Source organism: Trichomycterus rosablanca, chromosome 6 (assembly GCF_030014385.1).
Source record: "Trichomycterus rosablanca isolate fTriRos1 chromosome 6, fTriRos1.hap1, whole genome shotgun sequence".
Classification (NCBI taxonomy): Eukaryota; Metazoa; Chordata; class Actinopteri; order Siluriformes; family Trichomycteridae; genus Trichomycterus; species Trichomycterus rosablanca.
Genome location: NC_085993.1, coordinates 33,287,251 through 33,299,541, shown reverse-complemented (window position 1 = coordinate 33,299,541; position 12,291 = coordinate 33,287,251). Strand labels below are relative to the sequence as shown.

The window sequence follows — 12,291 nt, the reverse complement described above, 5'->3', positions numbered from 1 at the left end:
TGCGCCTTTAAGCGGCAACCGTTGACTTTGCTAAGAAGCCATGTCACTTTTACGTTTTAGTGCCAAAAGAATGCGGGGTAAAGTCAGTAGCGTAAACAATAATACATAAAAGTTAATTCTCTTGCAATACAATACAGAATCATCGTCTGTAAGTAGCAGATATTCTCAGGTGTTTGTAAATGTTTAGCGAGTATGTTACAGCGTTTCAGTTATGAATTTACCGTAATTCCGTAATTAAATATGGTTATTACCGTTACTACAGCAATTAGTATTTTTACACAAAATGCTCATTAGCGCTATTTTACATTTGGTTAAATTTCATATTGTACTAGATGTAACACTTAACTACAGCTTTGTGCATGTACTGTATTAAGTTTTTTATTGTTTTGTGTATTTTGTAGTTTTAATCCATTCTGATGCACACAGTGTACAGTTGGGAAGCAAATAAAACTAACATAACTGTATTTTGGAGGAAGCTGTATGTCTGTCTAGCTGAGAAAGAGGGAAAACTTGGCGAGGGCAGAACAATTGTCTTAAAATCGTACATTAACTGCATCTTTTACAATGCATGCCGATTTTGTGACCTGCAAAGTGACCGCATCCTGCCACTAGATGATGTTGAGAAATATTTACAAATAATCCCAAAATGTACAAGCAGAGAAAATTGAAGCAGAAGGAAGATAATTTAATGAATGATGGGAAAGTGAAAACAAGTTTGTGCTTCAAGAAGAAAAAACGGTACGTCTCTTGTGTTATGAGGCCGTGTCTGTGGTAAAGGAATACAATATAAGTATAGATATACATTATAAATATACAGTATACATTTGACATTTTGACACCAAACACAAAATTTATCCCCAAGAAAAACAACAAATTGTCCAAGATTAAAAGGCAGACTGCAATCACAGCAGGATACGTTACAATCTGCCCTTTGAGGGCCACCATAATGCAGATGTGGCTCTTGGTAAAAAGGAGTTTGACACCACTGCTGCAGAGCATATTATAACATGATGTATTTGGTTAAAAACATGCCAAAGATAGTAACTTCACCATTGGAGGAGATCTAATTTAGCACACTATATTTGGGATGCTGAACTATTACATTTATTTTTATTAAATATTTATTAAAAGCACCCTCCCCCCTTCTCACACCCATGGTTTCATTAATATATATATACGTAAGGGATGGGGTTAAATAACTTAAAGGTATTAGTCATATTAAGGGATTTCACAAGCCTGGAAGTTTATAAAGGTTACATACATTGTCAGGAAATAAGTTCTATCAGGTCTGTTGCTGTATTTAGTGAGAGTGCTCATATTGTACTGGCAACAGCATGAACAGGAAATGGAATCTTGAGAACAGGAAGCTCTCATCCCAGGAAGTGGCCATGCAGGCCAGTTTGAGACTTTCTGAGGCCAACTCCTCCCTTTTACAGCACGTCCATAAAATTCCTCCCTGCTCTTCTCACAAGATCTTATTCTTTTACATTTTTTATTTACATGCTTATTATTAACTTCATAGTCTTATTACCTTTCTTTCTACCCCCTCTCTATCAATTGGTACCTCTTTCTGTACCTCTCTCTCTCTCTCTCTCGCTCTATCTTCATTCTAGTAGTTCTCACTCTTTGAGGTGTGTCTACAGTGTCTTATTCAGAGAGTACATTTTCAACATTGAGTTTCCTGTGACTTTCCATGCTGCATAGTGCCTGGGCAGAGCTGCTATCTGGGAAAGAGGTGGGATGTTAACTCACAGGCTTTCCTGTCCGTCAGCAGGAATTATGGCCAAACACTACAGACATGGGCGGAGCAGCCCAAGACCTTTGATCTTTAGAATAATGCAACAAATCCTCACCTATAAGTGATGTAAAATTTATACCCAAGAAGAAAACTGATGTAAAAAAAAGACTTGGTTTACATATGATTAACACATTAATTTAACACAAAAATGTAAGAAGTCAATATTTACTATTTAAAAAGGTCAGCTGCTCTGTTGGGATGACACCTCAAATGTTAAAGCTGAGAGGAAAATAGTGCCCCAAGCAAAAGTATAAAGCCACTAGAGTCCTGAGATCCGCTAGCACACAAGCACCGAGATTATGAACTCCTCGGTTCTAAACTCGGCGTTGCCACCGGTCGGCTGGGTGCCATCTAGCGGGCATAATTGACAGGGTGGGATGACTGGACTATGTGGCTGGGGTCTTCAATTGATTGGCTGATAGAGAGGTGTCTGTGTAGAGTAAATAGGTGAAAAAGGGTTCCGCTAAGGGCTGCACGCTGGTCGGAGGAGGCGTGAGCAGCAGTATACCCACCTCGACTGCAATCAAGGATCCCCCAGCAGCGGAAGACAAATTGACTACACTAAATTGGGAGAAAACGTTTAAATAAAAATAGAAAAATAAATAAATACAACTTGGTCTTTTTTTAATTTATTGTTATAGAACACAACCTGGGTGGCATTGTGGCATGACTGGTAAAGTAAGTAGCTCTGAGACCACCTTGACTCCATGCATTTACCTTTAAGGAGTTTTGCCTATTCTCTCTGTTTCTGCATGAGTGTTTTGGGTTCACTGGTTTTGTTTTACCACCCAAAATCATGCAGGAGGTAAACTGGCTATTTAAAATTGTTCATAAATGTAGGGAAGTGAGTAAATGTGTGAAAGTGTGTTGGCCTGATTCTAATTCCCACATCTTTTGGCTAAAGTCACAGTTGTAAATCAAAAACCTGACAGATACATTAACGCCATCTGGCAAGTAGGGGAATAGTAGCGATTTATGCGGGTAGCACTATAAAACAGCTGGACTGGTGGAAAAAGGCTACAGCACATTTCTGTCAATGGTTTTCACACACACACACACACACACACATGTACTCGCATACACACAGAGTCATACTCTCATGCAAAAAATTGTTTCAGGTTACGCCTCTGGTTTATGAAAAACATTAATAACTAATACTGTATATATTATGAACTACAGTAAGCAATAAAACTACTGGCTATTATGATTTGCTTTTGCTGAAACTGCTATGATAACCAAATGTATGCTTGTTAATGCATGCTTGTTGTCCTAACCTACACTTTTTATCTGTTCTTGTAAGACCCCCCCCCCCCCCCCCCCCCCACCATCATTAAAAAAAGAAAACATGTTGATAATCAAGAATAGACTGTATAAAACAGCTGCACAGTTGTACAAGTGCTTTGAAGTTTAAGTCCCCAACTTTTTTAATGATTTCTCAAACACATCTCAAGCATAATTAAAGCAAACAAAATAGAAAGGTAAAAAAGGTAAAAGTTACAATTATATCTATTCAATTTTTTTTTTAATTTTTTTTGTTTATTAGGATATTTTTTTAATAAGTATTTGTATTATTTTTCACATTGTTAAACTTGAACTTACATACAAACAGTGACCACTACACATTATTTACATATACAATATCCAAAGCCTCCCACACTGTATTCAATGTTTGATTTACACCCATTTATACAGCCGTAAATAATAAATAAAAGAAAGTAAAGACACATATACAAACCCCCAGCTTAAATCTTTATAATACAAACTTCTCCAGTGTCTCAGTATAATAATTCGTGATTAGAGGATAAATCAAAAATCCGAGCCACTCTTTATTATTTTTTCAAAGAATATTCTTGAAATGCGGTCACCAGTATAGTCCAAAAAAACAGTCCAGATATTATACCATTGTTTGAGGTTATCTTTAGCCCAGTATGTTAAATATTCCATTGGCAAAAAAATTAAAAATTACTTTATGCCAGTCAGAGAGTGTTGGGGGATATCCATTCAAATTAAAACAAAATAAAATGTGCAAAAACTCAAAGGGTCTAAATATTTTCTAAATTTACTGTATACAGTCTCTTACATACTAAAACACATCACAAAGAGATACGCTTTGTCAGTATTTGTAGTATTTTGTTGAATAACTGTGGCTATTTTCTTTTGATTTGACAATGCACAGTGTTTTAGGGACTGTGTTAAAGCTCTGGCTTTGCTACAACTGTTCGGTTCAAAGCCACCAAATTATTTATCATTAAGCAAAGCCAAATCATATTTTGCTGTTATTGTCTAAGGGAACACAGATGTTGCTATTTGGCTCGTCTTCAGTGTACATTACAACACATATTAATCCATGTTGTAATCATCCAGCTAGAGCATCTTTAACAGCTGAGCCAAGTCGGGCCTAGTCGTAAAAACCAGTGAGACGCCTTGTCTGCAGTGTGCCGAAGGGTATGGCATTGTGTGACTCCTTCGCATGGTGGGAAAGGTTCCCTCCCAGGGTTCTTTGAAGCACTTTAAGAAAGGAAGGATAAGGAGGGAGCTAAGGAACGCTTGGGAATGCCCAGAGCATAAATCCACACATAAACAGATGCATACACATGTGAAGTGTGGCGTGATAAAGAAACCCCTTGCCACTACACTGCCATCACTATAGGAAGGTCACAGGCACGGTAAAATACTTTGAGCTGCCGTAGCTCAACCTTGTATAACGTCTGCCCTGGGAATCGACTGGATAGTAAACAGATTTAGCCACAGCCGAAATTCACTTCCCCGGGAAACGAGAAATATTTACCTCCCTGAAGGGCTGAGGCAGAATTGGGGCGCAGGGAGTGAAACAAAGAGTGAAGGTTCGGCCTCTGTTCGGGTGTGTCAGGAAAAGCCTACAGAAGTGTGTTTAATGTGCCCTGTCAGGACCTTAACCAAGCTGTGAACTGCCTGAACTCTACACAGCCACTATTCTTATTGTCTCTCTCCCTCTTCAAAACTGTGCACATCTACTTTAGGACACCTGGTTACTGGGCTTACATAAAAAGCTTGTTTAGATGCATTCATTTTACTTTTTAACCACTATCCGTTTCATCCTTGCCATGGTCATGGAGTCCAGTGCCACCTTTAAAACACAGCAAGGCAGGAATACACTCAGAAGCCTAGCGGTTAAAGTACTGGACTAGTAATCGAAAGGTCGCTGGTTCAAGCCCTATCACTGTCAGGTTGCCACTGTTGGGCCCTTAAACAAGGTCCTTAACCCTCAATTGCTTGGATAATATACTGTCACAGTACTGTAAGTCACTTTACATAAAAGCATCAGCTAAATGCTGAAAATGTAAGTGTCCCAATGTAAGTAGACTCTGGACATGAAACCAATTTATTGCAGGATACCACACACTAAACATAAATTCACAGTAGCCAGTCCACCTTCTACATGTTTTGGTAGGTAGGAAAAAAACAGAGAAAATGTGATACAGTGCTCAGAAGCAAGGAACAAATCTACATCCAGAGGACCCATGTTGCTGTATGGCACCCACTTACCACCTGTGTCATGGATTGCCCTAGATTTCCCCAGAATCAGTAGCCATAATGCAGTGATGTATTCTGGACAGGAGCCCAATCCATCATGGAGCCTCAGTCTTAGCCAATCACTGATAAAGATTCAAACTCTACAGGATGAGTCAAAAGTCCCAGGACACTCTTTTATTTCAGAAACGAAAGGGAAAATGACATATCTGAAAATGCCAGCAGTAGTGGGTTAGTGCTTTTTTTACCGCAATAAATGCTGCGCCACCCAAGCACCTATGACTGTACTGTTAAAATAAAATTGTATTAATGCATTTTTAAATATATTTCAATAGGAATCTATGATCAGCTTATTTTCACTTCATTTGTGCATTTTATGACAACTGCTCTGAGAAAACGTTTGCTGTCTATCAGGAAGCAAAATGAATATGGGGCAGCACAGTGGTGCAGTGGGTATCGCTGATGCCTTACAGCAAGAAGGTCCTGGGTTTGATTCAGGCAGGGTCCCTTTTGTTTGGAGTTTGCATGTTCTCCCTGTGTCTATGTGGGTTTCCTTTGACTGCTCCGGTTTTTTTCCCACAAATCCAAAGACCCTTGCCACTACATGCAGTCAAGACATGCAGTCAAGCAATCTGGAGCTACTTGAAACTGCACTTCAATAATGTGTGTGTGTTAATGCGTCCGGAGTGTTTCCTGCCTTTTGCCCAATAAATCAGACCCACTGCAGTCCTGACCAGGATAAAGTGGTGATAAAACAGACAATGAATAAATGAATATAAAACACCTTAGCACCTGCCAAACTCCACTGTTATAAGAAAATAACTAACTTAATGGAGGCAACAGGACTTTCTTTACCTCTAATTTGTTACTTGTTACATCCTTATAAAAAGATAGTTCACTACTCCTTCCATAACATCACATGTATACTACAAGTACAGAGCCACACACACTGCTAAATGAAGCTACTGGGTGACTTATATATGTGTGTGTGTGTGTGTGTGTGGCTGATGGGATTACATGATGGAAGGAGCCGCCAGCCTCTGCTCAGGGACGAGAGAGGTTGGATAGGGGCCACACGATCTAAGAGTCGGAGCAGAACCAGATGTTTCTCCTCTTCTTTGGCCTACATTAAGACAGATTTTTTTAAAGAAAGACCTTTAAAAAAAGTCCATCAGAGTTAGTTATTTCTATGATTTTAAAAAATAAACAGTGCAAGCATGTACAGTATATAGTATGTTTTACCATGAGCTAAACAGCTGAAAGTAAAAGTTTACTTAGACTTGTAAAAGACTTGTTATATGTTGTGGTTGTCTTGACATTTTAATGATTTCTGTAATGGCTATTGTTTTGGGCTGGTTTGATCACAGCCTTCAAAAAGTACTTGAAAAAGTGATCTTTCGCCTAGGTTGGGAAAAAGTCCCAATTTGCCACTTCATGCTGAAAGGAAATTTGACCTGATGGTCTAAACCATCAAAGGCTTTGTGGGTAATCCTGTCTACAGTAAGCATGCATGATATCAGCAGAAGCTGCATACTCAAATGAATCCTAGCTCTTGCTTTAAAGAAGTCCATGTAATAAGAAACATGCTTAAGTCGAGTTTCAGGGAGCAGTGTTTTAGTTATTGTAAAGCTTGCTTGACTGTGGACTTCTTTACCTATGTTTAGGAAGCTTTAATAGTCAGCAGACCTACAGTATTTGTATGTGGAATTTCATTCTAGCCTTGACAAGTGATCACATACTTTATAATGAGTGCAATCAAACAAGCCCTGTTTAGAAGAGTCACAAGCTTTAGTCAATCGTAATTGCTTAGGAAGTAGCAGAAGTTAGTTTCTTTGTTCATTTATTTATTGTCTATTTTACCACCGCTTTACCCTGGTTAGGGTTGCACTGGGTCCAATTCATTGGGCAAAAGGCAGGAAACACTCTGGACAGGTCACCAGTTCATCACAGGGTAGACTGACACAACCACACACACAAACACACTTTAAGGGCAATTTTTTGTAGCTCCAAATTCTTTGGACTTTTAGTATCAAACCGGAGCACATGGAGGAAACCCAAGTGGACACAGGGAGAACATGCAATCTCCACATAAAAAGAACCCTGGCTGCCTGGCTGTTTTAAAAGCACAGTTAAAGTCCTCCTCAGTGATAAATGTAACAAATGATGTTACTTTAAATTATATATATATATATATATATATATATATATATACACCGATCAGCCATAACATTAAAACCACCTCCTTGTTTCAACACTCACTGTCCACTTTATCAGCTCCACTTACCATATAGAAGCACTTTGTAGTTCTACAATTACTTACTGTAGTCCATCTATTTTTTCCAGGTATTATTTGGGTGGTGGATGATTCTCAGAACTGCAGTGACACTGACATGGTGGTGGTGTGACAGTGTGTGTTGTGCTGGTATGAGTGGATCAGACACAGCAGCGCTGCTGAAGTTTTTAAACACCGTGTCCACTCACTGTCCACTCTATTAGACACTCCTACCTAGTTGGTCCACCTTGTAGATGTAAAGTCAGAGAAGATCGCTCATCTATTGCTGCTGTTTGAGTTGGTCATCTTCTAGACCTTCATCAGTGGTCACAGGACGCTGCCCACGAGGCTGCTGGGTCTTATCCACTCATACCAGCACAACACACACTAACACACCACCACCGTGTCAGTGTCACTGCAGTGCTGAGAATCATCCACCACCTAAATAATACCTACTCTGTAGTGGACCTGGGAGAGTCCTGACCATCGAAGAACAGCATGAAAGGGGGCTAACAAAGCATGCAGAGAAACAGATGGACTACAGTCAGTAATTGTAGAACTACAAAGTGGTTCTATATGGTGGAGCTGATTAGATGGACAGTGAGTGTAGAAACAAGGAGGTGGTTTTAATGTTATGGCTGATCGATGTGTATATATACAGTCATGGCCAAAAGTGTTGGCACCCCTGAATTTTTTCCAGAAAATGAAGTATTCCTCCTGCAAAAATTATTGCAATAACACATGTTTTGTTATACTCATGTTTATTTCCTTTGTGTGTATTGGAACAACACAAAAAAGCAGAGAAAAAAAGGCAAATTTGACATAATTTCACACAAAACTCCAAAAATGGGCCGGACAAAATTATTGGCACCCTTTCAAAATTGTGGGTAAATAACTTTGTTTCAAGCATGTGATGCTTGTTTAAACTCACCTGTGGCAAGTAACAGGTGTGGGCAATATAAAAATCACACCTAAAACCAGATAAAAAGGAGAGAAGTTGACTCAGTCTTTGCATTGTGTGTCTGTGTGTGCCACACTAAGAATGGAGAACAGAAAGAGGAGAAGAGAACTGTCTGAGGACTTGAGAACCAAAATTGTGGAAAAATATCAACAATCTCAAGGTTACAAGTTGATCTCCAGAGATCTTGATGTTCCTTTGTCCACGGTGCGCAACATAATCAATAAGTTTACAACCCATGGCACTGTAGCTAATCTCCCTGGACGTGGACGGAAGAGAAAAATTGATAAAAGGTTGCAACGCAGGATAGTCCGGATGGTGGATAAGCAGCCCCAATCAAGTTCCAAAGAAATTCAAGCTGTCCTGCAGGCTCAGGGTGCATCAGTGTCAGCGCGAACTATCCGTCGACATTTGAATGAAATGAAACGCTATGGCAGGAGACCCAGGAGGACCCCACTGCTGACACAGAGACATAAAAAAGCTAGACTGCAGTTTGCCAAAATGTACGTGAGTAAGCCAAAATCCTTCTTGGAAAACATCTTGTGGACAGATGAGACCAAGATAGAGCTTTTTGGTAAAGCACATCATTCTACTGTTTACCAAAAACGGAATGAGGCCTACAAAGAAAAGAACACAGTACCTACAGTCAAATATGGTGGAGGTTCAAAGATGTTTTGGGGTTGTTTTGCTGCCTCTGGCCCTGGGTGCCTTGACTGTGTGCAAGGCATCATGAAATCTGAAGATTACCAAAGGATTTTGGGTCGCAATGTAGGGCGCAGTGTCAGAAAGCTGGGTTTGCGTCCTAGGTCATGGGTCTTCCAGCAGGACAATGACCCCAAACATACTTCAAAAAGCACCCAGAAATGGATGGAAACAAAGCGCTGGAGAGTTCTGAAGTGGCCAGCAATGAGTCCGGATCTAAATCCCATTGAACACCTGTGGAGAAATCTTAAAATTGCTGTTGGGAGAAGGCACCCTTCAAATATGAGAGACCTGGAGCAGTTTGCAAAAGAAGAGTGGTCCAGAATTCCAGTTGAGAGGTGTAAGAAGCTTGTTGATGGTTATAGGAAGCGATTGATTTCAGTTATTTTTTTCAAAGCGTGTGCAACCAAATATTAAGTTGAGGGTGCCAATAATTTTGTCCGGCCCATTTTTTGAGTTTTGTGTGAAATTATGTCAAATTTGCCTTTTCTTCTCTGCTTTTTTGTGTTGTTCCAATACACACAAAGGAAATAAACATGTGTATAACAAAACATGTGTAATTGCAATAATTTTCTGGGAGAAATACTTCAGGGGTGCCAACACTTTCGGCCATGACTGTATATATAAAAACAAAGTCAAGGCAGTGGTAGCTCAGTGGTTAAGATACGTGACTCCAAGCCTCACCACCTCCAAGTTGCCACTGTTAGCCCCGTAAGCAAGGGCCTTAACCCTTATACGCTTGCACTGTATTGAGTCATTACTGTAAGTCAAATAAATCCAAAGTGTCTGCTGAAAGTTTCAAATGTAAATATGATCTTCTAAAGGGCTTTAGTCCTAACACTTATTTGTCTGTATGCAGTGTGAAGCCTTTTGAGACTTGTAAGAATCTCAGCCTAGAGTTACAGAAATCTGACCAGCAGAACAACTGAAGAACAACAACTGTACAAAAATGAGTTCATGCTCCGTGCATGACCTCTGAGCTGATTTAATGAGCACTTTCTGATAAATAATTGAGCCCACTTTTTCATAATTTTGGTGTGATTTGGCTGAAATCCAAAAACCTTCTAAGTACATGTCACAGTTTGAGATGCCAAGTCACTAAGCTTCTCTCCATCAAATCTATTGATTCAGCTGTTTTTTTTGGTGACCTTGACTCTGCGTACCATGACCGTAGGATTTGGCCTCCACTTAGGGAGCCGCTAAAGAAAAATAAGCGAGAAAAACTCGGGGCATACTGTGGTGCAGAGATGATTTTACTATGTGATATTGTATTTCCGAGCTAACCAAGGGTCAAACAGGGACCTGACACTTCAGAGAACAACTGTCAAGAGCACTGTGGTTTAGCAGAAACCCTAAAGATTTCAGTGATACATCAGCATCTGTGACACATTAGCCCTTGACATTTTAAGGCTTTCAAATAAAAAATGTTATTGCAAAATGATTTTACATTTACACATTTTCTTATTAGAATTCACTACAATAATTATTTTGGTTTTATTATCATTTATTTTTACTTTTTCATTTTCATGAACAAACTTTTAAAGCCATAGACACTTTATGATGATGATTTATGATTCCAATATATTGTATCAAAACTAGTGACGTCTTAGCGCTCGTATTATTACGACTAGTTTAACTGCCCCCCTTAGACTAAGCAACAAGGATGTAGTGAGCCTTGTAAAAATGTCAGCTCTCAGATTTCTGATGTAAGGATTATATATCCAAAGTGTAATTCTACGCTAAAGAGAAATACATACATCCAAATGATTAAATGTTAACCACTAGGCTACAACTGAATCAGTTGGAATGAGCTAAAATGGTAATTTGGGGTATTAGCTGGTTTAGACTTGGATTTGTTGCTTATTGTAATTAGCTTTAGCATTTTAATGGTTAATACAGCTAGTTTTATTTAAGTAAGACTTGAGTTTTTAACATGAGGTTTAGAACAATCAGAGCAGTTACACTTTAGCTTATTGTAGCTTAAACGTAAACATGTCAGTTAGCTCACAGGCTAGCTTTATTTTAAAGCTTTTAATTCTTGGGCTCTTTAGGTTTGGACTTTGATTATGATCGAGGTTCTTAACAGCTTCAACGTTAACTCTTATTTTTTACAGTCATTTTAAGAATTGGGCTCTTTAGGTTTCTGTTTAGGGGTTTTAGATAGCTGATGTGTTAGCATCATTTTTACAACTGATTTAAAGCTTTTAAATCTTAAATGATGTTTTTTAATCAGGTTCAGGGTTTCAAGTTAGCTCAGGTGTGTTTAGCGTAATAACATTTAAGCTTTAAAAATATGGTAACGCTTCACGATTTTGCGTGTCATCCTTGCGCAGGGGCCATGCTAATCTTCTCTGTATCGTTCCAATTTTAGTATATGTGCTGCCGTAGCAAGCACAAACATCAAGCTAGAAGAGCCGCTATATATCCTGGGAGACGCCACAATGATTCATGTTCATGGTAGATCAGATCAACTGCTAACAATCAGTTTTTGTTCTCCTTCTGCAGTGCATTGTGGGAGTATGTAAATGAAAGGGACTCTGATTGGCTCTGTGTGATTTACACATTGCTTACATCACCACCCCCTTAACTGTTTTAGCTGTGTTAGCTGTGTTAGCAATGTTAGCTGGGTTAGCTGTTTTAGCAATGTTAGCTGTGTTAGCAATGTTAGCTGTGTTAGCAATGTTAGCTATGTTACAGTTCTACTTTTAGCATGACAACATGGTTGGAATTTGCTAACAATAAAACAACAACGTAAAGTTTAGCATGGTAGCATAGGTGGAATTTGCTAACGTATGGCTCTAAGTGAATTACACATTGCTTACATAACATCCCCCTTAGCTGTGTTAGCAATGTTCGCTGGGTTAGCAGTGTTACCAATGTTAGCTGGGTTAGCCAGTTCCACTTTTAGCATTACAACATGGTTGGAATTTGATAACATTTAAACAACAGCGTAAAATTTAGCTTTGTAGCATAGGTGGAATTTGCTAAATTTTTTTAGTCAGGTTCAGGGTTTCAAGTTAGCTCAGGTGTGTTTAGCATAATAACATTTAA

General features: G+C 39.0%; 1 non-coding gene across 1 annotated transcript; it reads right to left on the bottom strand.

Moving 5' to 3' along the window:
* Positions 1–11,528: 11,528 nt before the first annotated feature.
* On the bottom strand, positions 11,529–11,635 carry LOC134317422 (U6 spliceosomal RNA). The gene has a single exon (XR_010013234.1). It is a non-coding gene; the product is annotated as a U6 spliceosomal RNA (small nuclear RNA).
* Between the last annotated feature and the right edge of the window lie 656 nt (positions 11,636–12,291).